Source organism: Triturus cristatus, chromosome 8 (genome assembly GCF_964204655.1).
Source record: "Triturus cristatus chromosome 8, aTriCri1.1, whole genome shotgun sequence".
In the NCBI taxonomy this organism is placed as follows: Eukaryota; Metazoa; Chordata; class Amphibia; order Caudata; family Salamandridae; genus Triturus; species Triturus cristatus.
The window spans coordinates 738,045,019-738,070,146 of record NC_140591.1 but is presented as its reverse complement, the minus strand read 5'-3'; the positions used below and the strand labels follow the sequence as shown (position 1 = coordinate 738,070,146).

The window sequence follows — 25,128 nt, the reverse complement described above, 5'->3', positions numbered from 1 at the left end:
CCACTGCAGAAATATATAAATAAGGGCTGACTTCCTGTAAGACGTGTCCAAAGCTGGGACGGAATAAAAGGAGACACTTGTAAATGATAGTGCTATCGTTTGAGAAAGGGTAAGTTGAGACTGACTTTCATGCGTATTCACAGACCAAGCATCATAAAGATACCAGCATGATCTTCATTGCGGGCTTAGAGCCGGTATTAGCTTTTGAGAGGTAAGAGGATTTTGAGGGCTCGTTGGTCTAGGGGTATGATTCTCGCTTTGGGTGCGAGAGGTCCCGGGTTCAAATCCCGGACGAGCCCTTTTCTTGGTACTCTTTTCAAGTTGTTTTGAAGTTTGCGTTTCAAAACCAACATCAATTTTTTCTTTGCAGTAGTGGATAATTCTTTGCTAGAGTCTCATGCTTCAGCCCTGCCCAGTCTGAGCTAATACCAAACATCTGGTCTTGCATGGCATGTACGAGCGTTCAGCTAGGGATGTCGGGCAGGTTGCATGAAAGAAATCTAAAGCCAGAGGCCCATGGAATAGCCAGTTCGGAGCAGTTTCATTACAGAAAAATCAACTGTAGGTATCTGTTTCTGTAGTGTAGTGGTTATCAAGTTCGCCTCACACGCGAAAGGTCCCCGGTTCGAAACCGGGCAGAAACAGTTGTTATATTGTGTTGGCTACAATGTTGATAGGTGCCGTTTTGCCATGGAATTGTCCAAGCCCTGAAGATTATTTCATGCAATCTCGTTCCAAGAAAGGGAATTCTCTCAAAACACTAAAGTAATCGGCGTGTGGATGTATCTGTTGGTTCTCAGACCTTGCTTTCAAAAGAGCCCTGCAATCGGTTCACTGCTCACCTAGAACAAGCATTAACATGGAGAATTGTTGGCACCAACAGGAATCTTATTTTAGTGGAGTGTTTCTGGCTTTGAGTGCAGAGGCCCTCGGCTCAATTCCAAGATGATCCTTCTCAAGGTGATGATACAAATGCATTGTCACCTTTACGTTTAATGTCAGAATCATTTATTTCCAGTTGGTGGTGTAAGAATGTTTGCAACAGTATGGCGATTTTTCCTAGCCATGCATGAATGAAAGCATATCACTCGCCTTTAGGTGTTTTTCTAATACATTGATATTTGCATCTTCCTTCCTAGCCTGCATGTTTGACTATCTTACAGGCTGCATGTAATAAGTATCACATCAGGGCCCTTCTTCTACTCAATTCACAACTGTTCTATCACGACATAGATAAGAAAGCTGCATCTGCTTTTGTTGTGTAGTGGTAATCAGGTTTACCTGACGTGTGAAAGCCCCATGCTTTGAAAGTACACAGTAACAAAGAAACCGATGACTTTTATAATAAGGTGTCATGTGTGTCTCTTACTTTGCACAAAAAGTGCCAGAGATGACTTCATTTGCAGTCACTTGAAAAGTAGGGATTCTCCAATAAATGGTAAATGGTTGAAACAAATCTGAAGAAATGCATGACATACCTGTGTGTGTGTGTGTATGCATGTATGTATATATAGGGAGAGAGAGAGCGTCAATATAAACAGACTTTATTTCAATCAAGCTGTCTTTTCTATCCTTCAGGAGCAGAATGTTCTGATCATCAGCGCTCCAGAATGTAGTGTTTTCTTGGCAAGCATCACATATTGTGATGTGTTAGCTAAAAGTTCCATATCCTAGAGACTGATATATTCCTCTGTACTTGTACCTTGGGGATTCATCAAAACCGGGCATCATAAGCAGCTTTCTACTGCCACAGACTGGACAGCGAAACAATTTAAAATATCCCAGAAAAAGAAAATAAGCATGCTTAATCAGAGCTTTCTGGACAGGAAGGACATTTGAGCAAGTGAGGAATAAGCACTGCTTTTGTTAATTTGCATAGGCAGAATAGAGACTTCTGGGAAAAGGCCGAAATTACAGTCACAGAAAATGGCTGCATCTATAGAGAACGCTAAGAAGTGTTGGCAGCTTTTCCTCTGACCCTGGCCACTTTTACAAGCAATCCTATGATAGTCAGCAGGACCCACCCTAAAAAGGAAGGGGCATCCACTTGGACCCTTTCCACCTTTTCTAAATCTCGCCTGATCGAGCCTGATTGAGCACTGATTGAGCAGATAAGCACATATCATTCTCATTTCAGAAAGGTATTGGTTAGCTTGCTGCTAGCAGCTCAGTTATGTTATGATGTTAGAGGCTATGCAAGGAATGCTTTAGTCCAGCGATATGCAGTTTTTATTGCGCCTTGCATTCAGCAGGAAGATCTTTAGCTTGAATCTGTGGCCTAGGTATTCACCTTGGTATTTCTTTTGGCACAAAGTGAAGGAGTATTTAAGAGAAAATGCACAATGTGTTTCTTATGTTGTTATGAACAACTTGTTACTCTTTCTCATTAAGCTTCAGCCACTGAAGAAATATATAAATAAGGGCTGACTTCCTGTAAGACGTGTCCAAAGCTGGGACGGAATAAAAGGAGACACTTGTAAATGATAGTGCTATCGTTTGAGAAAGGGTAAGTTGAGACTGACTTTCATGCGTATTCACAGACCAAGCATCATAAAGATACCAGCATGATCTTCATTGCGGGCTTAGAGCCGGTATTAGCTTTTGAGAGGTAAGAGGATTTTGAGGGCTCGTTGGTCTAGGGGTATGATTCTCGCTTTGGGTGCGAGAGGTCCCGGGTTCAAATCCCGGACGAGCCCTTTTCTTGGTACTCTTTTCAAGTTGTTTTGAAGTTTGCGTTTCAAAACCAACATCAATTTTTTCTTTGCAGTAGTGGATAATTCTTTGCTAGAGTCTCATGCTTCAGCCCTGCCCAGTCTGAGCTAATACCAAACATCTGGTCTTGCATGGCATGTACGAGCGTTCAGCTAGGGATGTCGGGCAGGTTGCATGAAAGAAATCTAAAGCCAGAGGCCCATGGAATAGCCAGTTCGGAGCAGTTTCATTACAGAAAAATCAACTGTAGGTATCTGTTTCTGTAGTGTAGTGGTTATCACGTTCGCCTCACACGCGAAAGGTCCCCGGTTCGAAACCGGGCAGAAACAGTTGTTATATTGTGTTGGCTACAATGTTGATAGGTGCCGTTTTGCCATGGAATTGTCCAAGCCCTGAAGATTATTTCATGCAATCTCGTTCCAAGAAAGGGAATTCTCTCAAAACACTAAAGTAATCGGCGTGTGGATGTATCTGTTGGTTCTCAGACCTTGCTTTCAAAAGAGCCCTGCAATCGGTTCACTGCTCACCTAGAACAAGCATTAACATGGAGAATTGTTGGCACCAACAGGAATCTTATTTTAGTGGAGTGTTTCTGGCTTTGAGTGCAGAGGCCCTCGGCTCAATTCCAAGATGATCCTTCTCAAGGTGATGATACAAATGCATTGTCACCTTTACGTTTAATGTCAGAATCATTTATTTCCAGTTGGTGGTGTAAGAATGTTTGCAACAGTATGGCGATTTTTCCTAGCCATGCATGAATGAAAGCATATCACTCGCCTTTAGGTGTTTTTCTAATACATTGATATTTGCATCTTCCTTCTTAGCCTGCATGTTTGACTATCTTACAGGCTGCATGTAATAAGTATCACATCAGGGCCCTTCTTCTACTCAATTCACAACTGTTCTATCACGACATAGATAAGAAAGCTGCATCTGCTTTTGTTGTGTAGTGGTAATCAGGTTTACCTGACGTGTGAAAGCCCCATGCTTTGAAAGTACACAGTAACAAAGAAACCGATGACTTTTATAATAAGGTGTCATGTGTGTCTCTTACTTTGCACAAAAAGTGCCAGAGATGACTTCATTTGCAGTCACTTGAAAAGTAGGGATTCTCCAATAAATGGTAAATGGTTGAAACAAATCTGAAGAAATGCATGACATACCTGTGTGTGTGTGTGTATGCATGTATGTATATATAGGGAGAGAGAGAGCGTCAATATAAACAGACTTTATTTCAATCAAGCTGTCTTTTCTATCCTTCAGGAGCAGAATGTTCTGATCATCAGCGCTCCAGAATGTAGTGTTTTCTTGGCAAGCATCACATATTGTGATGTGTTAGCTAAAAGTTCCATATCCTAGAGACTGATATATTCCTCTGTACTTGTACCTTGGGGATTCATCAAAACCGGGCATCATAAGCAGCTTTCTACTGCCACAGACTGGACAGCGAAACAATTTAAAATATCCCAGAAAAAGAAAATAAGCATGCTTAATCAGAGCTTTCTGGACAGGAAGGACATTTGAGCAAGTGAGGAATAAGCACTGCTTTTGTTAATTTGCATAGGCAGAATAGAGACTTCTGGGAAAAGGCCGAAATTACAGTCACAGAAAATGGCTGCATCTATAGAGAACGCTAAGAAGTGTTGGCAGCTTTTCCTCTGACCCTGGCCACTTTTACAAGCAATCCTATGATAGTCAGCAGGACCCACCCTAAAAAGGAAGGGGCATTCACTTGGACCCTTTCCACCTTTTCTAAATCTCGCCTGATTGAGCACTGATTGAGCAGATAAGCACATGTCATTCTCATTTCAGAAAGGTATTGGTTAGCTTGCTGCTAGCAGCTCAGTTATGTTATGATGTTAGAGGCTATGCAAGGAATGCTTTAGTACAGCGATATGCAGTTTTTATTGCGCCTTGCATTCAGCAGGAAGATCTTTAGCTTGAATCTGTGGCCTAGGTATTCACCTTGGTATTTCTTTTGGCACAAAGTGAAGGAGTATTTAAGAGAAAATGCACAATGTGTTTCTTATGTTGTTATGAACAACTTGTTACTCTTTCTCATTAAGCTTCAGCCACTGAAGAAATATATAAATAAGGGCTGACTTCCTGTAAGACGTGTCCAAAGCTGGGACGGAATAAAAGGAGACACTTGTAAATGATAGTGCTATCGTTTGAGAAAGGGTAAGTTGAGACTGACTTTCATGCGTTTTCACAGACCAAGCATCATAAAGATACCAGCATGATCTTCATTGCGGGCTTAGAGCCGGTATTAGCTTTTGAGAGGTAAGAGGATTTTGAGGGCTCGTTGGTCTAGGGGTATGATTCTCGCTTTGGGTGCGAGAGGTCCCGGGTTCAAATCCCGGACGAGCCCTTTTCTTGGTACTCTTTTCAAGTTGTTTTGAAGTTTGCGTTTCAAAACCAACATCAATTTTTTCTTTGCAGTAGTGGATAATTCTTTGCTAGAGTCTCATGCTTCAGCCCTGCCCAGTCTGAGCTAATACCAAACATCTGGTCTTGCATGGCATGTACGAGCGTTCAGCTAGGGATGTCGGGCAGGTTGCATGAAAGAAATCTAAAGCCAGAGGCCCATGGAATAGCCAGTTCGGAGCAGTTTCATTACAGAAAAATCAACTGTAGGTATCTGTTTCTGTAGTGTAGTGGTTATCAAGTTCGCCTCACACGCGAAAGGTCCCCGGTTCGAAACCGGGCAGGAACAGTTGTTATATTGTGTTGGCTACAATGTTGATAGGTGCCGTTTTGCCATGGAATTGTCCAAGCCCTGAAGATTATTTCATGCAATCTCGTTCCAAGAAAGGGAATTCTCTCAAAACACTAAAGTAATCGGCGTGTGGATGTATCTGTTGGTTCTCAGACCTTGCTTTCAAAAGAGCCCTGCAATCGGTTCACTGCTCACCTAGAACAAGCATTAACATGGAGAATTGTTGGCACCAACAGGAATCTTATTTTAGTGGAGTGTTTCTGGCTTTGAGTGCAGAGGCCCTCGGCTCAATTCCAAGATGATCCTTCTCAAGGTGATGATACAAATGCATTGTCACCTTTACGTTTAATGTCAGAATCATTTATTTCCAGTTGGTGGTGTAAGAATGTTTGCAACAGTATGGCGATTTTTCCTAGCCATGCATGAATGAAAGCATATCACTCGCCTTTAGGTGTTTTTCTAATACATTGATATTTGCATCTTCCTTCCTAGCCTGCATGTTTGACTATCTTACAGGCTGCATGTAATAAGTATCACATCAGGGCCCTTCTTCTACTCAATTCACAACTGTTCTATCACGACATAGATAAGAAAGCTGCATCTGCTTTTGTTGTGTAGTGGTAATCAGGTTTACCTGACGTGTGAAAGCCCCATGCTTTGAAAGTACACAGTAACAAAGAAACCGATGACTTTTATAAAAAGGTGTCATGTGCGTCTCTTACTTTGCACAAAAAGTGCCAGAGATGACTTCATTTGCAGTCACTTGAAAAGTAGGGATTCTCCAATAAATGGTAAATGGTTGAAACAAATCTGAAGAAATGCATGACATACCTGTGTGTGTGTGTGTACGCATGTATGTATATATAGGGAGAGAGAGAGCGTCAATATAAACAGACTTTATTTCAATCAAGCTGTCTTTTCTATCCTTCAGGAGCAGAATGTTCTGATCATCAGCGCTCCAGAATGTAGTGTTTTCTTGGCAAGCATCACATATTGTGATGTGTTAGCTAAAAGTTCCATATCCTAGAGACTGATATATTCCTCTGTACTTGTACCTTGGGGATTCATCAAAACCTGGCATCATAAGCAGCTTTCTACTGCCACAGACTGGACAGCGAAACAATTTAAAATATCCCAGAAAAAGAAAATAAGCATGCTTAATCAGAGCTTTCTGGACAGGAAGGACCTTTGAGCAAGTGAGGAATAAGCACTGCTTTTGTTAATTTGCATAGGCAGAATAGAGACTTCTGGGAAAAGGCCGAAATTACAGTCACAGAAAATGGCTGCATCTATAGAGAACGCTAAGAAGTGTTGGCAGCTTTTCCTCTGACCCTGGCCACTTTTACAAGCAATCCTATGATAGTCAGCAGGACCCACCCTAAAAAGGAAGGGGCATCCACTTGGACCCTTTCCACCTTTTCTAAATCTCGCCTGATCGAGCCTGATTGAGCACTGATTGAGCAGATAAGCACATGTCATTCTCATTTCAGAAAGGTATTGGTTAGCTTGCTGCTAGCAGCTCAGTTATGTTATGATGTTAGAGGCTATGCAAGGAATGCTTTAGTCCAGCGATATGCAGTTTTTATTGCGCCTTGCATTCAGCAGGAAGATCTTTAGCTTGAATCTGTGGCCTAGGTATTCACCTTGGTATTTCTTTTGGCACAAAGTGAAGGAGTATTTAAGAGAAAATGCACAATGTGTTTCTTATGTTGTTATGAACAACTTGTTACTCTTTCTCATTAAGCTTCAGCCACTGAAGAAATATATAAATAAGGGCTGACTTCCTGTAAGACGTGTCCAAAGCTGGGACGGAATAAAAGGAGACACTTGTAAATGATAGTGCTATCGTTTGAGAAAGGGTAAGTTGAGACTGACTTTCATGCGTATTCACAGACCAAGCATCATAAAGATACCAGCATGATCTTCATTGCGGGCTTAGAGCCGGTATTAGCTTTTGAGAGGTAAGAGGATTTTGAGGGCTCGTTGGTCTAGGGGTATGATTCTCGCTTTGGGTGCGAGAGGTCCCGGGTTCAAATCCCGGACGAGCCCTTTTCTTGGTACTCTTTTCAAGTTGTTTTGAAGTTTGCGTTTCAAAACCAACATCAATTTTTTCTTTGCAGTAGTGGATAATTCTTTGCTAGAGTCTCATGCTTCAGCCCTGCCCAGTCTGAGCTAATACCAAACATCTGGTCTTGCATGGCATGTACGAGCGTTCAGCTAGGGATGTCGGGCAGGTTGCATGAAAGAAATCTAAAGCCAGAGGCCCATGGAATAGCCAGTTCGGAGCAGTTTCATTACAGAAAAATCAACTGTAGGTATCTGTTTCTGTAGTGTAGTGGTTATCACGTTCGCCTCACACGCGAAAGGTCCCCGGTTCGAAACCGGGCAGAAACAGTTGTTATATTGTGTTGGCTACAATGTTGATAGGTGCCGTTTTGCCATGGAATTGTCCAAGCCCTGAAGATTATTTCATGCAATCTCGTTCCAAGAAAGGGAATTCTCTCAAAACACTAAAGTAATCGGCGTGTGGATGTATCTGTTGGTTCTCAGACCTTGCTTTCAAAAGAGCCCTGCAATCGGTTCACTGCTCACCTAGAACAAGCATTAACATGGAGAATTGTTGGCACCAACAGGAATCTTATTTTAGTGGAGTGTTTCTGGCTTTGAGTGCAGAGGCCCTCGGCTCAATTCCAAGATGATCCTTCTCAAGGTGATGATACAAATGCATTGTCACCTTTACGTTTAATGTCAGAATCATTTATTTCCAGTTGGTGGTGTAAGAATGTTTGCAACAGTATGGCGATTTTTCCTAGCCATGCATGAATGAAAGCATATCACTCGCCTTTAGGTGTTTTTCTAATACATTGATATTTGCATCTTCCTTCTTAGCCTGCATGTTTGACTATCTTACAGGCTGCATGTAATAAGTATCACATCAGGGCCCTTCTTCTACTCAATTCACAACTGTTCTATCACGACATAGATAAGAAAGCTGCATCTGCTTTTGTTGTGTAGTGGTAATCAGGTTTACCTGACGTGTGAAAGCCCCATGCTTTGAAAGTACACAGTAACAAAGAAACCGATGACTTTTATAATAAGGTGTCATGTGTGTCTCTTACTTTGCACAAAAAGTGCCAGAGATGACTTCATTTGCAGTCACTTGAAAAGTAGGGATTCTCCAATAAATGGTAAATGGTTGAAACAAATCTGAAGAAATGCATGACATACCTGTGTGTGTGTGTGTATGCATGTATGTATATATAGGGAGAGAGAGAGCGTCAATATAAACAGACTTTATTTCAATCAAGCTGTCTTTTCTATCCTTCAGGAGCAGAATGTTCTGATCATCAGCGCTCCAGAATGTAGTGTTTTCTTGGCAAGCATCACATATTGTGATGTGTTAGCTAAAAGTTCCATATCCTAGAGACTGATATATTCCTCTGTACTTGTACCTTGGGGATTCATCAAAACCGGGCATCATAAGCAGCTTTCTACTGCCACAGACTGGACAGCGAAACAATTTAAAATATCCCAGAAAAAGAAAATAAGCATGCTTAATCAGAGCTTTCTGGACAGGAAGGACATTTGAGCAAGTGAGGAATAAGCACTGCTTTTGTTAATTTGCATAGGCAGAATAGAGACTTCTGGGAAAAGGCCGAAATTACAGTCACAGAAAATGGCTGCATCTATAGAGAACGCTAAGAAGTGTTGGCAGCTTTTCCTCTGACCCTGGCCACTTTTACAAGCAATCCTATGATAGTCAGCAGGACCCACCCTAAAAAGGAAGGGGCATTCACTTGGACCCTTTCCACCTTTTCTAAATCTCGCCTGATTGAGCACTGATTGAGCAGATAAGCACATGTCATTCTCATTTCAGAAAGGTATTGGTTAGCTTGCTGCTAGCAGCTCAGTTATGTTATGATGTTAGAGGCTATGCAAGGAATGCTTTAGTACAGCGATATGCAGTTTTTATTGCGCCTTGCATTCAGCAGGAAGATCTTTAGCTTGAATCTGTGGCCTAGGTATTCACCTTGGTATTTCTTTTGGCACAAAGTGAAGGAGTATTTAAGAGAAAATGCACAATGTGTTTCTTATGTTGTTATGAACAACTTGTTACTCTTTCTCATTAAGCTTCAGCCACTGAAGAAATATATAAATAAGGGCTGACTTCCTGTAAGACGTGTCCAAAGCTGGGACGGAATAAAAGGAGACACTTGTAAATGATAGTGCTATCGTTTGAGAAAGGGTAAGTTGAGACTGACTTTCATGCGTTTTCACAGACCAAGCATCATAAAGATACCAGCATGATCTTCATTGCGGGCTTAGAGCCGGTATTAGCTTTTGAGAGGTAAGAGGATTTTGAGGGCTCGTTGGTCTAGGGGTATGATTCTCGCTTTGGGTGCGAGAGGTCCCGGGTTCAAATCCCGGACGAGCCCTTTTCTTGGTACTCTTTTCAAGTTGTTTTGAAGTTTGCGTTTCAAAACCAACATCAATTTTTTCTTTGCAGTAGTGGATAATTCTTTGCTAGAGTCTCATGCTTCAGCCCTGCCCAGTCTGAGCTAATACCAAACATCTGGTCTTGCATGGCATGTACGAGCGTTCAGCTAGGGATGTCGGGCAGGTTGCATGAAAGAAATCTAAAGCCAGAGGCCCATGGAATAGCCAGTTCGGAGCAGTTTCATTACAGAAAAATCAACTGTAGGTATCTGTTTCTGTAGTGTAGTGGTTATCAAGTTCGCCTCACACGCGAAAGGTCCCCGGTTCGAAACCGGGCAGGAACAGTTGTTATATTGTGTTGGCTACAATGTTGATAGGTGCCGTTTTGCCATGGAATTGTCCAAGCCCTGAAGATTATTTCATGCAATCTCGTTCCAAGAAAGGGAATTCTCTCAAAACACTAAAGTAATCGGCGTGTGGATGTATCTGTTGGTTCTCAGACCTTGCTTTCAAAAGAGCCCTGCAATCGGTTCACTGCTCACCTAGAACAAGCATTAACATGGAGAATTGTTGGCACCAACAGGAATCTTATTTTAGTGGAGTGTTTCTGGCTTTGAGTGCAGAGGCCCTCGGCTCAATTCCAAGATGATCCTTCTCAAGGTGATGATACAAATGCATTGTCACCTTTACGTTTAATGTCAGAATCATTTATTTCCAGTTGGTGGTGTAAGAATGTTTGCAACAGTATGGCGATTTTTCCTAGCCATGCATGAATGAAAGCATATCACTCGCCTTTAGGTGTTTTTCTAATACATTGATATTTGCATCTTCCTTCCTAGCCTGCATGTTTGACTATCTTACAGGCTGCATGTAATAAGTATCACATCAGGGCCCTTCTTCTACTCAATTCACAACTGTTCTATCACGACATAGATAAGAAAGCTGCATCTGCTTTTGTTGTGTAGTGGTAATCAGGTTTACCTGACGTGTGAAAGCCCCATGCTTTGAAAGTACACAGTAACAAAGAAACCGATGACTTTTATAAAAAGGTGTCATGTGCGTCTCTTACTTTGCACAAAAAGTGCCAGAGATGACTTCATTTGCAGTCACTTGAAAAGTAGGGATTCTCCAATAAATGGTAAATGGTTGAAACAAATCTGAAGAAATGCATGACATACCTGTGTGTGTGTGTGTACGCATGTATGTATATATAGGGAGAGAGAGAGCGTCAATATAAACAGACTTTATTTCAATCAAGCTGTCTTTTCTATCCTTCAGGAGCAGAATGTTCTGATCATCAGCGCTCCAGAATGTAGTGTTTTCTTGGCAAGCATCACATATTGTGATGTGTTAGCTAAAAGTTCCATATCCTAGAGACTGATATATTCCTCTGTACTTGTACCTTGGGGATTCATCAAAACCTGGCATCATAAGCAGCTTTCTACTGCCACAGACTGGACAGCGAAACAATTTAAAATATCCCAGAAAAAGAAAATAAGCATGCTTAATCAGAGCTTTCTGGACAGGAAGGACCTTTGAGCAAGTGAGGAATAAGCACTGCTTTTGTTAATTTGCATAGGCAGAATAGAGACTTCTGGGAAAAGGCCGAAATTACAGTCACAGAAAATGGCTGCATCTATAGAGAACGCTAAGAAGTGTTGGCAGCTTTTCCTCTGACCCTGGCCACTTTTACAAGCAATCCTATGATAGTCAGCAGGACCCACCCTAAAAAGGAAGGGGCATCCACTTGGACCCTTTCCACCTTTTCTAAATCTCGCCTGATCGAGCCTGATTGAGCACTGATTGAGCAGATAAGCACATGTCATTCTCATTTCAGAAAGGTATTGGTTAGCTTGCTGCTAGCAGCTCAGTTATGTTATGATGTTAGAGGCTATGCAAGGAATGCTTTAGTCCAGCGATATGCAGTTTTTATTGCGCCTTGCATTCAGCAGGAAGATCTTTAGCTTGAATCTGTGGCCTAGGTATTCACCTTGGTATTTCTTTTGGCACAAAGTGAAGGAGTATTTAAGAGAAAATGCACAATGTGTTTCTTATGTTGTTATGAACAACTTGTTACTCTTTCTCATTAAGCTTCAGCCACTGAAGAAATATATAAATAAGGGCTGACTTCCTGTAAGACGTGTCCAAAGCTGGGACGGAATAAAAGGAGACACTTGTAAATGATAGTGCTATCGTTTGAGAAAGGGTAAGTTGAGACTGACTTTCATGCGTATTCACAGACCAAGCATCATAAAGATACCAGCATGATCTTCATTGCGGGCTTAGAGCCGGTATTAGCTTTTGAGAGGTAAGAGGATTTTGAGGGCTCGTTGGTCTAGGGGTATGATTCTCGCTTTGGGTGCGAGAGGTCCCGGGTTCAAATCCCGGACGAGCCCTTTTCTTGGTACTCTTTTCAAGTTGTTTTGAAGTTTGCGTTTCAAAACCAACATCAATTTTTTCTTTGCAGTAGTGGATAATTCTTTGCTAGAGTCTCATGCTTCAGCCCTGCCCAGTCTGAGCTAATACCAAACATCTGGTCTTGCATGGCATGTACGAGCGTTCAGCTAGGGATGTCGGGCAGGTTGCATGAAAGAAATCTAAAGCCAGAGGCCCATGGAATAGCCAGTTCGGAGCAGTTTCATTACAGAAAAATCAACTGTAGGTATCTGTTTCTGTAGTGTAGTGGTTATCACGTTCGCCTCACACGCGAAAGGTCCCCGGTTCGAAACCGGGCAGAAACAGTTGTTATATTGTGTTGGCTACAATGTTGATAGGTGCCGTTTTGCCATGGAATTGTCCAAGCCCTGAAGATTATTTCATGCAATCTCGTTCCAAGAAAGGGAATTCTCTCAAAACACTAAAGTAATCGGCGTGTGGATGTATCTGTTGGTTCTCAGACCTTGCTTTCAAAAGAGCCCTGCAATCGGTTCACTGCTCACCTAGAACAAGCATTAACATGGAGAATTGTTGGCACCAACAGGAATCTTATTTTAGTGGAGTGTTTCTGGCTTTGAGTGCAGAGGCCCTCGGCTCAATTCCAAGATGATCCTTCTCAAGGTGATGATACAAATGCATTGTCACCTTTACGTTTAATGTCAGAATCATTTATTTCCAGTTGGTGGTGTAAGAATGTTTGCAACAGTATGGCGATTTTTCCTAGCCATGCATGAATGAAAGCATATCACTCGCCTTTAGGTGTTTTTCTAATACATTGATATTTGCATCTTCCTTCCTAGCCTGCATGTTTGACTATCTTACAGGCTGCATGTAATAAGTATCACATCAGGGCCCTTCTTCTACTCAATTCACAACTGTTCTATCACGACATAGATAAGAAAGCTGCATCTGCTTTTGTTGTGTAGTGGTAATCAGGTTTACCTGACGTGTGAAAGCCCCATGCTTTGAAAGTACACAGTAACAAAGAAACCGATGACTTTTATAAAAAGGTGTCATGTGCGTCTCTTACTTTGCACAAAAAGTGCCAGAGATGACTTCATTTGCAGTCACTTGAAAAGTAGGGATTCTCCAATAAATGGTAAATGGTTGAAACAAATCTGAAGAAATGCATGACATACCTGTGTGTGTGTGTGTACGCATGTATGTATATATAGGGAGAGAGAGAGCGTCAATATAAACAGACTTTATTTCAATCAAGCTGTCTTTTCTATCCTTCAGGAGCAGAATGTTCTGATCATCAGCGCTCCAGAATGTAGTGTTTTCTTGGCAAGCATCACATATTGTGATGTGTTAGCTAAAAGTTCCATATCCTAGAGACTGATATATTCCTCTGTACTTGTACCTTGGGGATTCATCAAAACCTGGCATCATAAGCAGCTTTCTACTGCCACAGACTGGACAGCGAAACAATTTAAAATATCCCAGAAAAAGAAAATAAGCATGCTTAATCAGAGCTTTCTGGACAGGAAGGACCTTTGAGCAAGTGAGGAATAAGCACTGCTTTTGTTAATTTGCATAGGCAGAATAGAGACTTCTGGGAAAAGGCCGAAATTACAGTCACAGAAAATGGCTGCATCTATAGAGAACGCTAAGAAGTGTTGGCAGCTTTTCCTCTGACCCTGACCACTTTTACAAGCAATCCTATGATAGTCAGCAGGACCCACCCTAAAAAGGAAGGGGCATCCACTTGGACCCTTTCCACCTTTTCTAAATCTCGCCTGATTGAGCACTGATTGAGCAGATAAGCACATGTCATTCTCATTTCAGAAAGGTATTGGTTAGCTTGCTGCTAGCAGCTCAGTTATGTTATGATGTTAGAGGCTATGCAAGGAATGCTTTAGTCCAGCGATATGCAGTTTTTATTGCGCCTTGCCTTCACCAGGAAGATCTTTAGCTTGAATCTGTGGCCTAGGTATTCACCTTGGTATTTCTTTTGGCACAAAGTGAAGGAGTATTTGAGAGAAAATGCACAATGTGTTTCTTATGTTGTTATGAACAACTTGTTACTCTTTCTCATTAAGCTTCAGCCACTGCAGAAATATATAAATAAGGGCTGACTTCCTGTAAGACGTGTCCAAAGCTGGGACGGAATAAAAGGAGACACTTGTAAATGATAGTGCTATCGTTTGAGAAAGGGTAAGTTGAGACTGACTTTCATGCGTATTCACAGACCAAGCATCATAAAGATACCAGCATGATCTTCATTGCGGGCTTAGAGCCGGTATTAGCTTTTGAGAGGTAAGAGGATTTTGAGGGCTCGTTGGTCTAGGGGTATGATTCTCGCTTTGGGTGCGAGAGGTCCCGGGTTCAAATCCCGGACGAGCCCTTTTCTTGGTACTCTTTTCAAGTTGTTTTGAAGTTTGCGTTTCAAAACCAACATCAATTTTTTCTTTGCAGTAGTGGATAATTCTTTGCTAGAGTCTCATGCTTCAGCCCTGCCCAGTCTGAGCTAATACCAAACATCTGGTCTTGCATGGCATGTACGAGCGTTCAGCTAGGGATGTCGGGCAGGTTGCATGAAAGAAATCTAAAGCCAGAGGCCCATGGAATAGCCAGTTCGGAGCAGTTTCATTACAGAAAAATCAACTGTAGGTATCTTTTTCTGTAGTGTAGTGGTTATCAAGTTCGCCTCACACGCGAAAGGTCCCCGGTTCGAAACCGGGCAGAAACAGTTGTTATATTGTGTTGGCTACAATGTTGATAGGTGCCGTTTTGCCATGGAATTGTCCAAGCCCTGAAGATTATTTCATGCAATCTCGTTCCAAGAAAGGGAATTCTCTCAAAACACTAAAGTAATCGGCGTGTGGATGTATCTGTTGGTTCTCAGACCTTGCTTTCAAAAGAGCCCTGCAATCGGTTCACTGCTCACCTAGAACAAGCATTAACATGGAGAATTGTTGGCACCAACAGGAATCTTATTTTAGTGGAGTGTTTCTGGCTTTGAGTGCAGAGGCCCTCGGCTCAATTCCAAGATGATCCTTCTCAAGGTGATGATACAAATGCATTGTCACCTTTACGTTTAATGTCAGAATCATTTATTTCCAGTTGGTGGTGTAAGAATGTTTGCAACAGTATGGCGATTTTTCCTAGCCATGCATGAATGAAAGCATATCACTCGCCTTTAGGTGTTTTTCTAATACATTGATATTTGCATCTTCCTTCCTAGCCTGCATGTTTGACTATCTTACAGGCTGCATGTAATAAGTATCACATCAGGGCCCTTCTTCTACTCAATTCACAACTGTTCTATCACGACATAGATAAGAAAGCTGCATCTGCTTTTGTTGTGTAGTGGTAATCAGGTTTACCTGATGTGTGAAAGCCCCATGCTTTGAAAGTACACAGTAACAAAGAAACCGATGACTTTTATAATAAGGTGTCATGTGTGTCTCTTACTTTGCACAAAAAGTGCCAGAGATGACTTCATTTGCAGTCACTTGAAAAGTAGGGATTCTCCAATAAATGGTAAATGGTTGAAACAAATCTGAAGAAATGCATGACATACCTGTGTGTGTGTGTGTATGCATGTATGTATATATAGGGAGAGAGAGAGCGTCAATATAAACAGACTTTATTTCAATCAAGCTGTCTTTTCTATCCTTCAGGAGCAGAATGTTCTGATCATCAGCGCTCCAGAATGTAGTGTTTTCTTGGCAAGCATCACATATTGTGATGTGTTAGCTAAAAGTTCCATATCCTAGAGACTGATATATTCCTCTGTACTTGTACCTTGGGGATTCATCAAAACCGGGCATCATAAGCAGCTTTCTACTGCCACAGACTGGACAGCGAAACAATTTAAAATATCCCAGAAAAAGAAAATAAGCATGCTTAATCAGAGCTTTCTGGACAGGAAGGACATTTGAGCAAGTGAGGAATAAGCACTGCTTTTGTTAATTTGCATAGGCAGAATAGAGACTTCTGGGAAAAGGCCGAAATTACAGTCACAGAAAATGGCTGCATCTATAGAGAACGCTAAGAAGTGTTGGCAGCTTTTCCTCTGACCCTGACCACTTTTACAAGCAATCCTATGATAGTCAGCAGGACCCACCCTAAAAAGGAAGGGGCATCCACTTGGACCCTTTCCACCTTTTCTAAATCTCGCCTGATTGAGCACTGATTGAGCAGATAAGCACATGTCATTCTCATTTCAGAAAGGTATTGGTTAGCTTGCTGCTAGCAGCTCAGTTATGTTATGATGTTAGAGGCTATGCAAGGAATGCTTTAGTCCAGCGATATGCAGTTTTTATTGCGCCTTGCCTTCACCAGGAAGATCTTTAGCTTGAATCTGTGGCCTAGGTATTCACCTTGGTATTTCTTTTGGCACAAAGTGAAGGAGTATTTGAGAGAAAATGCACAATGTGTTTCTTATGTTGTTATGAACAACTTGTTACTCTTTCTCATTAAGCTTCAGCCACTGCAGAAATATATAAATAAGGGCTGACTTCCTGTAAGACGTGTCCAAAGCTGGGACGGAATAAAAGGAGACACTTGTAAATGATAGTGCTATCGTTTGAGAAAGGGTAAGTTGAGACTGACTTTCATGCGTATTCACAGACCAAGCATCATAAAGATACCAGCATGATCTTCATTGCGGGCTTAGAGCCGGTATTAGCTTTTGAGAGGTAAGAGGATTTTGAGGGCTCGTTGGTCTAGGGGTATGATTCTCGCTTTGGGTGCGAGAGGTCCCGGGTTCAAATCCCGGACGAGCCCTTTTCTTGGTACTCTTTTCAAGTTGTTTTGAAGTTTGCGTTTCAAAACCAACATCAATTTTTTCTTTGCAGTAGTGGATAATTCTTTGCTAGAGTCTCATGCTTCAGCCCTGCCCAGTCTGAGCTAATACCAAACATCTGGTCTTGCATGGCATGTACGAGCGTTCAGCTAGGGATGTCGGGCAGGTTGCATGAAAGAAATCTAAAGCCAGAGGCCCATGGAATAGCCAGTTCGGAGCAGTTTCATTACAGAAAAATCAACTGTAGGTATCTGTTTCTGTAATGTAGTGGTTATCAAGTTCGCCTCACACGCGAAAGGTCCCCGGTTCGAAACCGGGCAGAAACAGTTGTTATATTGTGTTGGCTACAATGTTGATAGGTGCCGTTTTGCCATGGAATTGTCCAAGCCCTGAAGATTATTTCATGCAATCTCGTTCCAAGAAAGGGAATTCTCTCAAAACACTAAAGTAATCGGCGTGTGGATGTATCTGTTGGTTCTCAGACCTTGCTTTCAAAAGAGCCCTGCAATCGGTTCACTGCTCACCTAGAACAAGCATTAACATGGAGAATTGTTGGCACCAACAGGAATCTTATTTTAGTGGAGTGTTTCTGGCTTTGAGTGCAGAGGCCCTCGGCTCAATTCCAAGATGATCCTTCTCAAGGTGATGATACAAATGTATTGTCACCTTTACGTTTAATGTCAGAATCATTTATTTCCAGTTGGTGGTGTAAGAATGTTTGCAACAGTATGGCGATTTTTCCTAGCCATGCATGAATGAAAGCATATCACTCGCCTTTAGGTGTTTTTCTAATACATTGATATTTGCATCTTCCTTCCTAGCCTGCATGTTTGACTATCTTACAGGCTGCATGTAATAAGTATCACATCAGGGCCCTTCTTCTACTCAATTCACAACTGTTCTATCACGACATAGATAAGAAAGCTGCATCTGCTTTTGTTGTGTAGTGGTAATCAGGTTTACCTGATGTGTGAAAGCCCCATGCTTTGAAAGTACACAGTAACAAAGAAACCGATGACTTTTATAATAAGGTGTCATGTGTGTCTCTTACTTTGCACAAAAAGTGCCAGAGATGACTTCATTTGCAGTCACTTGAAAAGTAGGGATTCTCCAATAAATGGTAAATGGTTGAAACAAATCTGAAGAAATGCATGACATACCTGTGTGTGTGTGTGTATGCATGTATGTATATATAGGGAGAGAGAGAGCGTCAATATAAACAGACTTTATTTCAATCAAGCTGTCTTTTCTATCCTTCAGGAGCAGAATGTTCTGATCATCAGCGCTCCAGAATGTAGTGTTTTCTTGGCAAGCATCACATATTGTGATGTGTTAGCTAAAAGTTCCATATCCTAGAGACTGATATATTCCTCTGTACTTGTACCTTGGGGATTCATCAAAACCGGGCATCATAAGCAGCTTTCTACTGCCACAGACTGGACAGCGAAACAATTTAAAATATCCCAGAAAAAGAAAATAAGCATGCTTAATCAGAGCTTTCTGGACAGGAAGGACATTTGAGCAAGTGAGGAATAAGCACTGCTTTTGTTAATTTGCATAGGCAGAATAGAGACTTCTGGGAAAAGGCCGAAATTACAGTCACAGAAAATGGCTGCATCTATAGAGAACGCTAAGAAGTGTTGGCAGCTTTTCCTCTGACCCTGGCCACTTTTACAAGCAATCCTATGATAGTCAGCAGGACCCACCCTAAAAAGGAAGGGGCATCCACTTGGACCCTTTCCACCTTTTCTAAATCTCGCCTGATCGAGCCTGATTGAGCACTGATTGAGCAGATAAGCACATATCAATCTCATTTCAGAAAGGTATTGGTTAGCTTGCTGCTAGCAGCTCAGTTATGTTATGATGTTAGAGGCTATGCAAGGAATGCTTTAGTCCAGCGATATGCAGTTTTTATTGCGCCTTGCATTCAGCAGGAAGATCTTTAGCTTGAATCTGTGGCCTAGGTATTCACCTTGGTATTTCTTTTGGCACAAAGTGAAGGAGTATTTAAGAGAAAATGCACAATGTGTTTCTTATGTTGTTATGAACAACTTGTTACTCTTTCTCATTAAGCTTCAGCCACTGAAGAAATATATAAATAAGGGCTGACTTCCTGTAAGACGTGTCCAAAGCTGGGACGGAATAAAAGGAGACACTTGTAAATGATAGTGCTATCGTTTGAGAAAGGGTAAGTTGAGACTGACTTTCATGCGTATTCACAGACCAAGCATCATAAAGATACCAGCATGATCTTCATTGCGGGCTTAGAGCCGGTATTAGCTTTTGAGAGGTAAGAGGATTTTGAGGGCTCGTTGGTCTAGGGGTATGATTCTCGCTTTGGGTGCGAGAGGTCCCGGGTTCAAATCCCGGACGAGCCCTTTTCTTGGTACTCTTTTCAAGTTGTTTTGAAGTTTGCGTTTCAAAACCAACATCAATTTTTTCTTTGCAGTAGTGGATAATTCTTTGCTAGAGTCTCATGCTTCAGCCCTGCCCAGTCTGAGCTAATACCAAACATCTGGTCTTGCATGGCATGTACGAGCGTTCAGCTAGGGATGTCGGGCAGGTTGCATGAAAGAAATCTAAAGCCAGAGGCCCATGGAATAGCCAGTTCGGAGCAGTTTCATTACAGAAAAATCAACTGTAGGTATCTGTTTCTGTAGTGTAGTGGTTATCACGTTCGCCTCACACGCGAAAGGTCCCCGGTTCGAAACCGGGCAGAAACAGTTGTTATATTGTGTTGTTTACAATGTTGATAGGTGCCGTTTTGCCATGGAATTGTCCAAGCCCTGAAGATTATTTCATGCAATCTCGTTCCAAGAAAGGGAATTCTCTCAAAACACTAAAGTAATCGGCGTGTGGATGTATCTGTTGGTTCTCAGACCTTGCTTTCAAAAGAGCCCTGCAATCGGTTCACTGCTCACCTAGAACAAGCATTAACATGGAGAATTGTTGGCACCAACAGGAATCTTATTTTAGTGGAGTGTTTCTGGCTTTGAGTGCAGAGGCCCTCGGCTCAATTCCAAGATGATCCTTCTCAAGGTGATGATACAAATGCATTGTCACCTTTACGTTTAATGTCAGAATCATTTATTTCCAGTTGGTGGTGTAAGAATGTTTGCAACAGTATGGCGATTTTTCCTAGCCATGCATGAATGAAAGCATATCACTCGCCTTTAGGTGTTTTTCTAATACATTGATATTTGCATCTTCCTTCCTAGCCTGCATGTTTGACTATCTTACAGGCTGCATGTAATAAGTATCACATCAGGGCCCTTCTTCTACTCAATTCACAACTGTTCTATCACGACATAGATAAGAAAGCTGCATCTGCTTTTGTTGTGTAGTGGTAATCAGGTTTACCTGACGTGTGAAAGCCCCATGCTTTGAAAGTACACAGTAACAAAGAAACCGATGACTTTTATAATAAGGTGTCATGTGTGTCTCTTACTTTGCACAAAAAGTGCCAGAGATGACTTCATTTGCAGTCACTTGAAAAGTAGGGATTCTCCAATAAATGGTAAATGGTTGAAACAAATCTGAAGAAATGCATGACATACCTGTGTGTGTGTGTGTATGCATGTATGTATATATAGGGAGAGAGAGAGCGTCAATATAAACAGACTTTATTTCAATCAAGCTGTCTTTTCTATCCTTCAGGAGCAGAATGTTCTGATCATCAGCGCTCCAGAATGTAGTGTTTTCTTGGCAAGCATCACATATTGTGATGTGTTAGCTAAAAGTTCCATATCCTAGAGACTGATATATTCCTCTGTACTTGTACCTTGGGGATTCATCAAAACCGGGCATCATAAGCAGCTTTCTACTGCCACAGACTGGACAGCGAAACAATTTAAAATATCCCAGAAAAAGAAAATAAGCATGCTTAATCAGAGCTTTCTGGACAGGAAGGACATTTGAGCAAGTGAGGAATAAGCACTGCTTTTGTTAATTTGCATAGGCAGAATAGAGACTTCTGGGAAAAGGCCGAAATTACAGTCACAGAAAATGGCTGCATCTATAGAGAACGCTAAGAAGTGTTGGCAGCTTTTCCTCTGACCCTGACCACTTTTACAAGCAATCCTATGATAGTCAGCAGGACCCACCCTAAAAAGGAAGGGGCATCCACTTGGACCCTTTCCACCTTTTCTAAATCTCGCCTGATTGAGCACTGATTGAGCAGATAAGCACATGTCATTCTCATTTCAGAAAGGTATTGGTTAGCTTGCTGCTAGCAGCTCAGTTATGTTATGATGTTAGAGGCTATGCAAGGAATGCTTTAGTCCAGCGATATGCAGTTTTTATTGCGCCTTGCCTTCACCAGGAAGATCTTTAGCTTGAATCTGTGGCCTAGGTATTCACCTTGGTATTTCTTTTGGCACAAAGTGAAGGAGTATTTGAGAGAAAATGCACAATGTGTTTCTTATGTTGTTATGAACAACTTGTTACTCTTTCTCATTAAGCTTCAGCCACTGCAGAAATATATAAATAAGGGCTGACTTCCTGTAAGACGTGTCCAAAGCTGGGACGGAATAAAAGGAGACACTTGTAAATGATAGTGCTATCGTTTGAGAAAGGGTAAGTTGAGACTGACTTTCATGCGTATTCACAGACCAAGCATCATAAAGATACCAGCATGATCTTCATTGCGGGCTTAGAGCCGGTATTAGCTTTTGAGAGGTAAGAGGATTTTGAGGGCTCGTTGGTCTAGGGGTATGATTCTCGCTTTGGGTGCGAGAGGTCCCGGGTTCAAATCCCGGACGAGCCCTTTTCTTGGTACTCTTTTCAAGTTGTTTTGAAGTTTGCGTTTCAAAACCAACATCAATTTTTTCTTTGCAGTAGTGGATAATTCTTTGCTAGAGTCTCATGCTTCAGCCCTGCCCAGTCTGAGCTAATACCAAACATCTGGTCTTGCATGGCATGTACGAGCGTTCAGCTAGGGATGTCGGGCAGGTTGCATGAAAGAAATCTAAAGCCAGAGGCCCATGGAATAGCCAGTTCGGAGCAGTTTCATTACAGAAAAATCAACTGTAGGTATCTGTTTCTGTAATGTAGTGGTTATCAAGTTCGCCTCACACGCGAAAGGTCCCCGGTTCGAAACCGGGCAGAAACAGTTGTTATATTGTGTTGGCTACAATGTTGATAGGTGCCGTTTTGCCATGGAATTGTCCAAGCCCTGAAGATTATTTCATGCAATCTCGTTCCAAGAAAGGGAATTCTCTCAAAACACTAAAGTAATCGGCGTGTGGATGTATCTGTTGGTTCTCAGACCTTGCTTTCAAAAGAGCCCTGCAATCGGTTCACTGCTCACCTAGAACAAGCATTAACATGGAGAATTGTTGGCACCAACAGGAATCTTATTTTAGTGGAGTGTTTCTGGCTTTGAGTGCAGAGGCCCTCGGCTCAATTCCAAGATGATCCTTCTCAAGGTGATGATACAAATGCATTGTCACCTTTACGTTTAATGTCAGAATCATTTATTTCCAGTTGGTGGTGTAAGAATGTTTGCAACAGTATGGCGATTTTTCCTAGCCATGCATGAATGAAAGCATATCACTCGCCTTTAGGTGTTTTTCTAATACATTGATATTTGCATCTTCCTTCCTAGCCTGCATGTTTGACTATCTTACAGGCTGCATGTAATAAGTATCACATCAGGGCCCTTCTTCTACTCAATTCACAACTGTTCTATCACGACATAGATAAGAAAGCTGCATCTGCTTTTGTTGTGTAGTGGTAATCAGGTTTACCTGATGTGTGAAAGCCCCATGCTTTGAAAGTACACAGTAACAAAGAAACCGATGACTTTTATAATAAGGTGTCATGTGTGTCTCTTACTTTGCACAAAAAGTGCCAGAGATGACTTCATTTGCAGTCACTTGAAAAGTAGGGATTCTCCAATAAATGGTAAATGGTTGAAACAAATCTGAAGAAATGCATGACATACCTGTGTGTGTGTGTGTATGCATGTATGTATATATAGGGAGAGAGAGAGCGTCAATATAAACAGACTTTATTTCAATCAAGCTGTCTTTTCTATCCTTCAGGAGCAGAATGTTCTGATCATCAGCGCTCCAGAATGTAGTGTTTTCTTGGCAAGCATCACATATTGTGATGTGTTAGCTAAAAGTTCCATATCCTAGAGACTGATATATTCCTCTGTACTTGTACCTTGGGGATTCATCAAAACCGGGCATCATAAGCAGCTTTCTACTGCCACAGACTGGACAGCGAAACAATTTAAAATATCCCAGAAAAAGAAAATAAGCATGCTTAATCAGAGCTTTCTGGACAGGAAGGACATTTGAGCAAGTGAGGAATAAGCACTGCTTTTGTTAATTTGCATAGGCAGAATAGAGACTTCTGGGAAAAGGCCGAAATTACAGTCACAGAAAATGGCTGCATCTATAGAGAACGCTAAGAAGTGTTGGCAGCTTTTCCTCTGACCCTGGCCACTTTTACAAGCAATCCTATGATAGTCAGCAGGACCCACCCTAAAAAGGAAGGGGCATCCACTTGGACCCTTTCCACCTTTTCTAAATCTCGCCTGATCGAGCCTGATTGAGCACTGATTGAGCAGATAAGCACATATCAATCTCATTTCAGAAAGGTATTGGTTAGCTTGCTGCTAGCAGCTCAGTTATGTTATGATGTTAGAGGCTATGCAAGGAATGCTTTAGTCCAGCGATATGCAGTTTTTATTGCGCCTTGCATTCAGCAGGAAGATCTTTAGCTTGAATCTGTGGCCTAGGTATTCACCTTGGTATTTCTTTTGGCACAAAGTGAAGGAGTATTTAAGAGAAAATGCACAATGTGTTTCTTATGTTGTTATGAACAACTTGTTACTCTTTCTCATTAAGCTTCAGCCACTGAAGAAATATATAAATAAGGGCTGACTTCCTGTAAGACGTGTCCAAAGCTGGGACGGAATAAAAGGAGACACTTGTAAATGATAGTGCTATCGTTTGAGAAAGGGTAAGTTGAGACTGACTTTCATGCGTATTCACAGACCAAGCATCATAAAGATACCAGCATGATCTTCATTGCGGGCTTAGAGCCGGTATTAGCTTTTGAGAGGTAAGAGGATTTTGAGGGCTCGTTGGTCTAGGGGTATGATTCTCGCTTTGGGTGCGAGAGGTCCCGGGTTCAAATCCCGGACGAGCCCTTTTCTTGGTACTCTTTTCAAGTTGTTTTGAAGTTTGCGTTTCAAAACCAACATCAATTTTTTCTTTGCAGTAGTGGATAATTCTTTGCTAGAGTCTCATGCTTCAGCCCTGCCCAGTCTGAGCTAATACCAAACATCTGGTCTTGCATGGCATGTACGAGCGTTCAGCTAGGGATGTCGGGCAGGTTGCATGAAAGAAATCTAAAGCCAGAGGCCCATGGAATAGCCAGTTCGGAGCAGTTTCATTACAGAAAAATCAACTGTAGGTATCTGTTTCTGTAGTGTAGTGGTTATCACGTTCGCCTCACACGCGAAAGGTCCCCGGTTCGAAACCGGGCAGAAACAGTTGTTATATTGTGTTGTTTACAATGTTGATAGGTGCCGTTTTGCCATGGAATTGTCCAAGCCCTGAAGATTATTTCATGCAATCTCGTTCCAAGAAAGGGAATTCTCTCAAAACACTAAAGTAATCGGCGTGTGGATGTATCTGTTGGTTCTCAGACCTTGCTTTCAAAAGAGCCCTGCAATCGGTTCACTGCTCACCTAGAACAAGCATTAACATGGAGAATTGTTGGCACCAACAGGAATCTTATTTTAGTGGAGTGTTTCTGGCTTTGAGTGCAGAGGCCCTCGGCTCAATTCCAAGATGATCCTTCTCAAGGTGATGATACAAATGCATTGTCACCTTTACGTTTAATGTCAGAATCATTTATTTCCAGTTGGTGGTGTAAGAATGTTTGCAACAGTATGGCGATTTTTCCTAGCCATGCATGAATGAAAGCATATCACTCGCCTTTAGGTGTTTTTCTAATACATTGATATTTGCATCTTCCTTCCTAGCCTGCATGTTTGACTATCTTACAGGCTGCATGTAATAAGTATCACATCAGGGCCCTTCTTCTACTCAAT

General features: G+C 41.8%; 16 non-coding genes across 16 annotated transcripts; all 16 read left to right on the top strand.

Annotated features, from left to right (window-relative positions):
* Positions 1 to 227: 227 nt before the first annotated feature.
* On the top strand, positions 228 to 299 carry TRNAP-UGG (transfer RNA proline (anticodon UGG)). The gene has a single exon. It is a non-coding gene; the product is annotated as a tRNA-Pro (tRNA).
* A 2,325-nt stretch (positions 300 to 2,624) lies between these two features.
* On the top strand, positions 2,625 to 2,696 carry TRNAP-UGG (transfer RNA proline (anticodon UGG)). Its single transcript has one exon. It is a non-coding gene; the product is annotated as a tRNA-Pro (tRNA).
* A 272-nt stretch (positions 2,697 to 2,968) lies between these two features.
* Positions 2,969 to 3,041, top strand: TRNAV-CAC (transfer RNA valine (anticodon CAC)). Its single transcript has one exon. It is a non-coding gene; the product is annotated as a tRNA-Val (tRNA).
* Positions 3,042 to 5,011: 1,970 nt separating this feature from the next.
* On the top strand, positions 5,012 to 5,083 carry TRNAP-UGG (transfer RNA proline (anticodon UGG)). The gene has a single exon. It is a non-coding gene; the product is annotated as a tRNA-Pro (tRNA).
* A 2,325-nt stretch (positions 5,084 to 7,408) lies between these two features.
* Positions 7,409 to 7,480, top strand: TRNAP-UGG (transfer RNA proline (anticodon UGG)). Its single transcript has one exon. It is a non-coding gene; the product is annotated as a tRNA-Pro (tRNA).
* Positions 7,481 to 7,752: 272 nt separating this feature from the next.
* Positions 7,753 to 7,825, top strand: TRNAV-CAC (transfer RNA valine (anticodon CAC)). The gene has a single exon. It is a non-coding gene; the product is annotated as a tRNA-Val (tRNA).
* Positions 7,826 to 9,795: 1,970 nt separating this feature from the next.
* On the top strand, positions 9,796 to 9,867 carry TRNAP-UGG (transfer RNA proline (anticodon UGG)). Its single transcript has one exon. It is a non-coding gene; the product is annotated as a tRNA-Pro (tRNA).
* A 2,325-nt stretch (positions 9,868 to 12,192) lies between these two features.
* TRNAP-UGG (transfer RNA proline (anticodon UGG)) lies at positions 12,193 to 12,264 on the top strand. The gene has a single exon. It is a non-coding gene; the product is annotated as a tRNA-Pro (tRNA).
* A 272-nt stretch (positions 12,265 to 12,536) lies between these two features.
* Positions 12,537 to 12,609, top strand: TRNAV-CAC (transfer RNA valine (anticodon CAC)). The gene has a single exon. It is a non-coding gene; the product is annotated as a tRNA-Val (tRNA).
* A 1,970-nt stretch (positions 12,610 to 14,579) lies between these two features.
* TRNAP-UGG (transfer RNA proline (anticodon UGG)) lies at positions 14,580 to 14,651 on the top strand. The gene has a single exon. It is a non-coding gene; the product is annotated as a tRNA-Pro (tRNA).
* A 2,315-nt stretch (positions 14,652 to 16,966) lies between these two features.
* TRNAP-UGG (transfer RNA proline (anticodon UGG)) lies at positions 16,967 to 17,038 on the top strand. Its single transcript has one exon. It is a non-coding gene; the product is annotated as a tRNA-Pro (tRNA).
* A 2,325-nt stretch (positions 17,039 to 19,363) lies between these two features.
* Positions 19,364 to 19,435, top strand: TRNAP-UGG (transfer RNA proline (anticodon UGG)). Its single transcript has one exon. It is a non-coding gene; the product is annotated as a tRNA-Pro (tRNA).
* A 272-nt stretch (positions 19,436 to 19,707) lies between these two features.
* TRNAV-CAC (transfer RNA valine (anticodon CAC)) lies at positions 19,708 to 19,780 on the top strand. The gene has a single exon. It is a non-coding gene; the product is annotated as a tRNA-Val (tRNA).
* Positions 19,781 to 21,750: 1,970 nt separating this feature from the next.
* Positions 21,751 to 21,822, top strand: TRNAP-UGG (transfer RNA proline (anticodon UGG)). The gene has a single exon. It is a non-coding gene; the product is annotated as a tRNA-Pro (tRNA).
* A 2,325-nt stretch (positions 21,823 to 24,147) lies between these two features.
* On the top strand, positions 24,148 to 24,219 carry TRNAP-UGG (transfer RNA proline (anticodon UGG)). The gene has a single exon. It is a non-coding gene; the product is annotated as a tRNA-Pro (tRNA).
* Positions 24,220 to 24,491: 272 nt separating this feature from the next.
* On the top strand, positions 24,492 to 24,564 carry TRNAV-CAC (transfer RNA valine (anticodon CAC)). The gene has a single exon. It is a non-coding gene; the product is annotated as a tRNA-Val (tRNA).
* Positions 24,565 to 25,128: the final 564 nt, after the last annotated feature.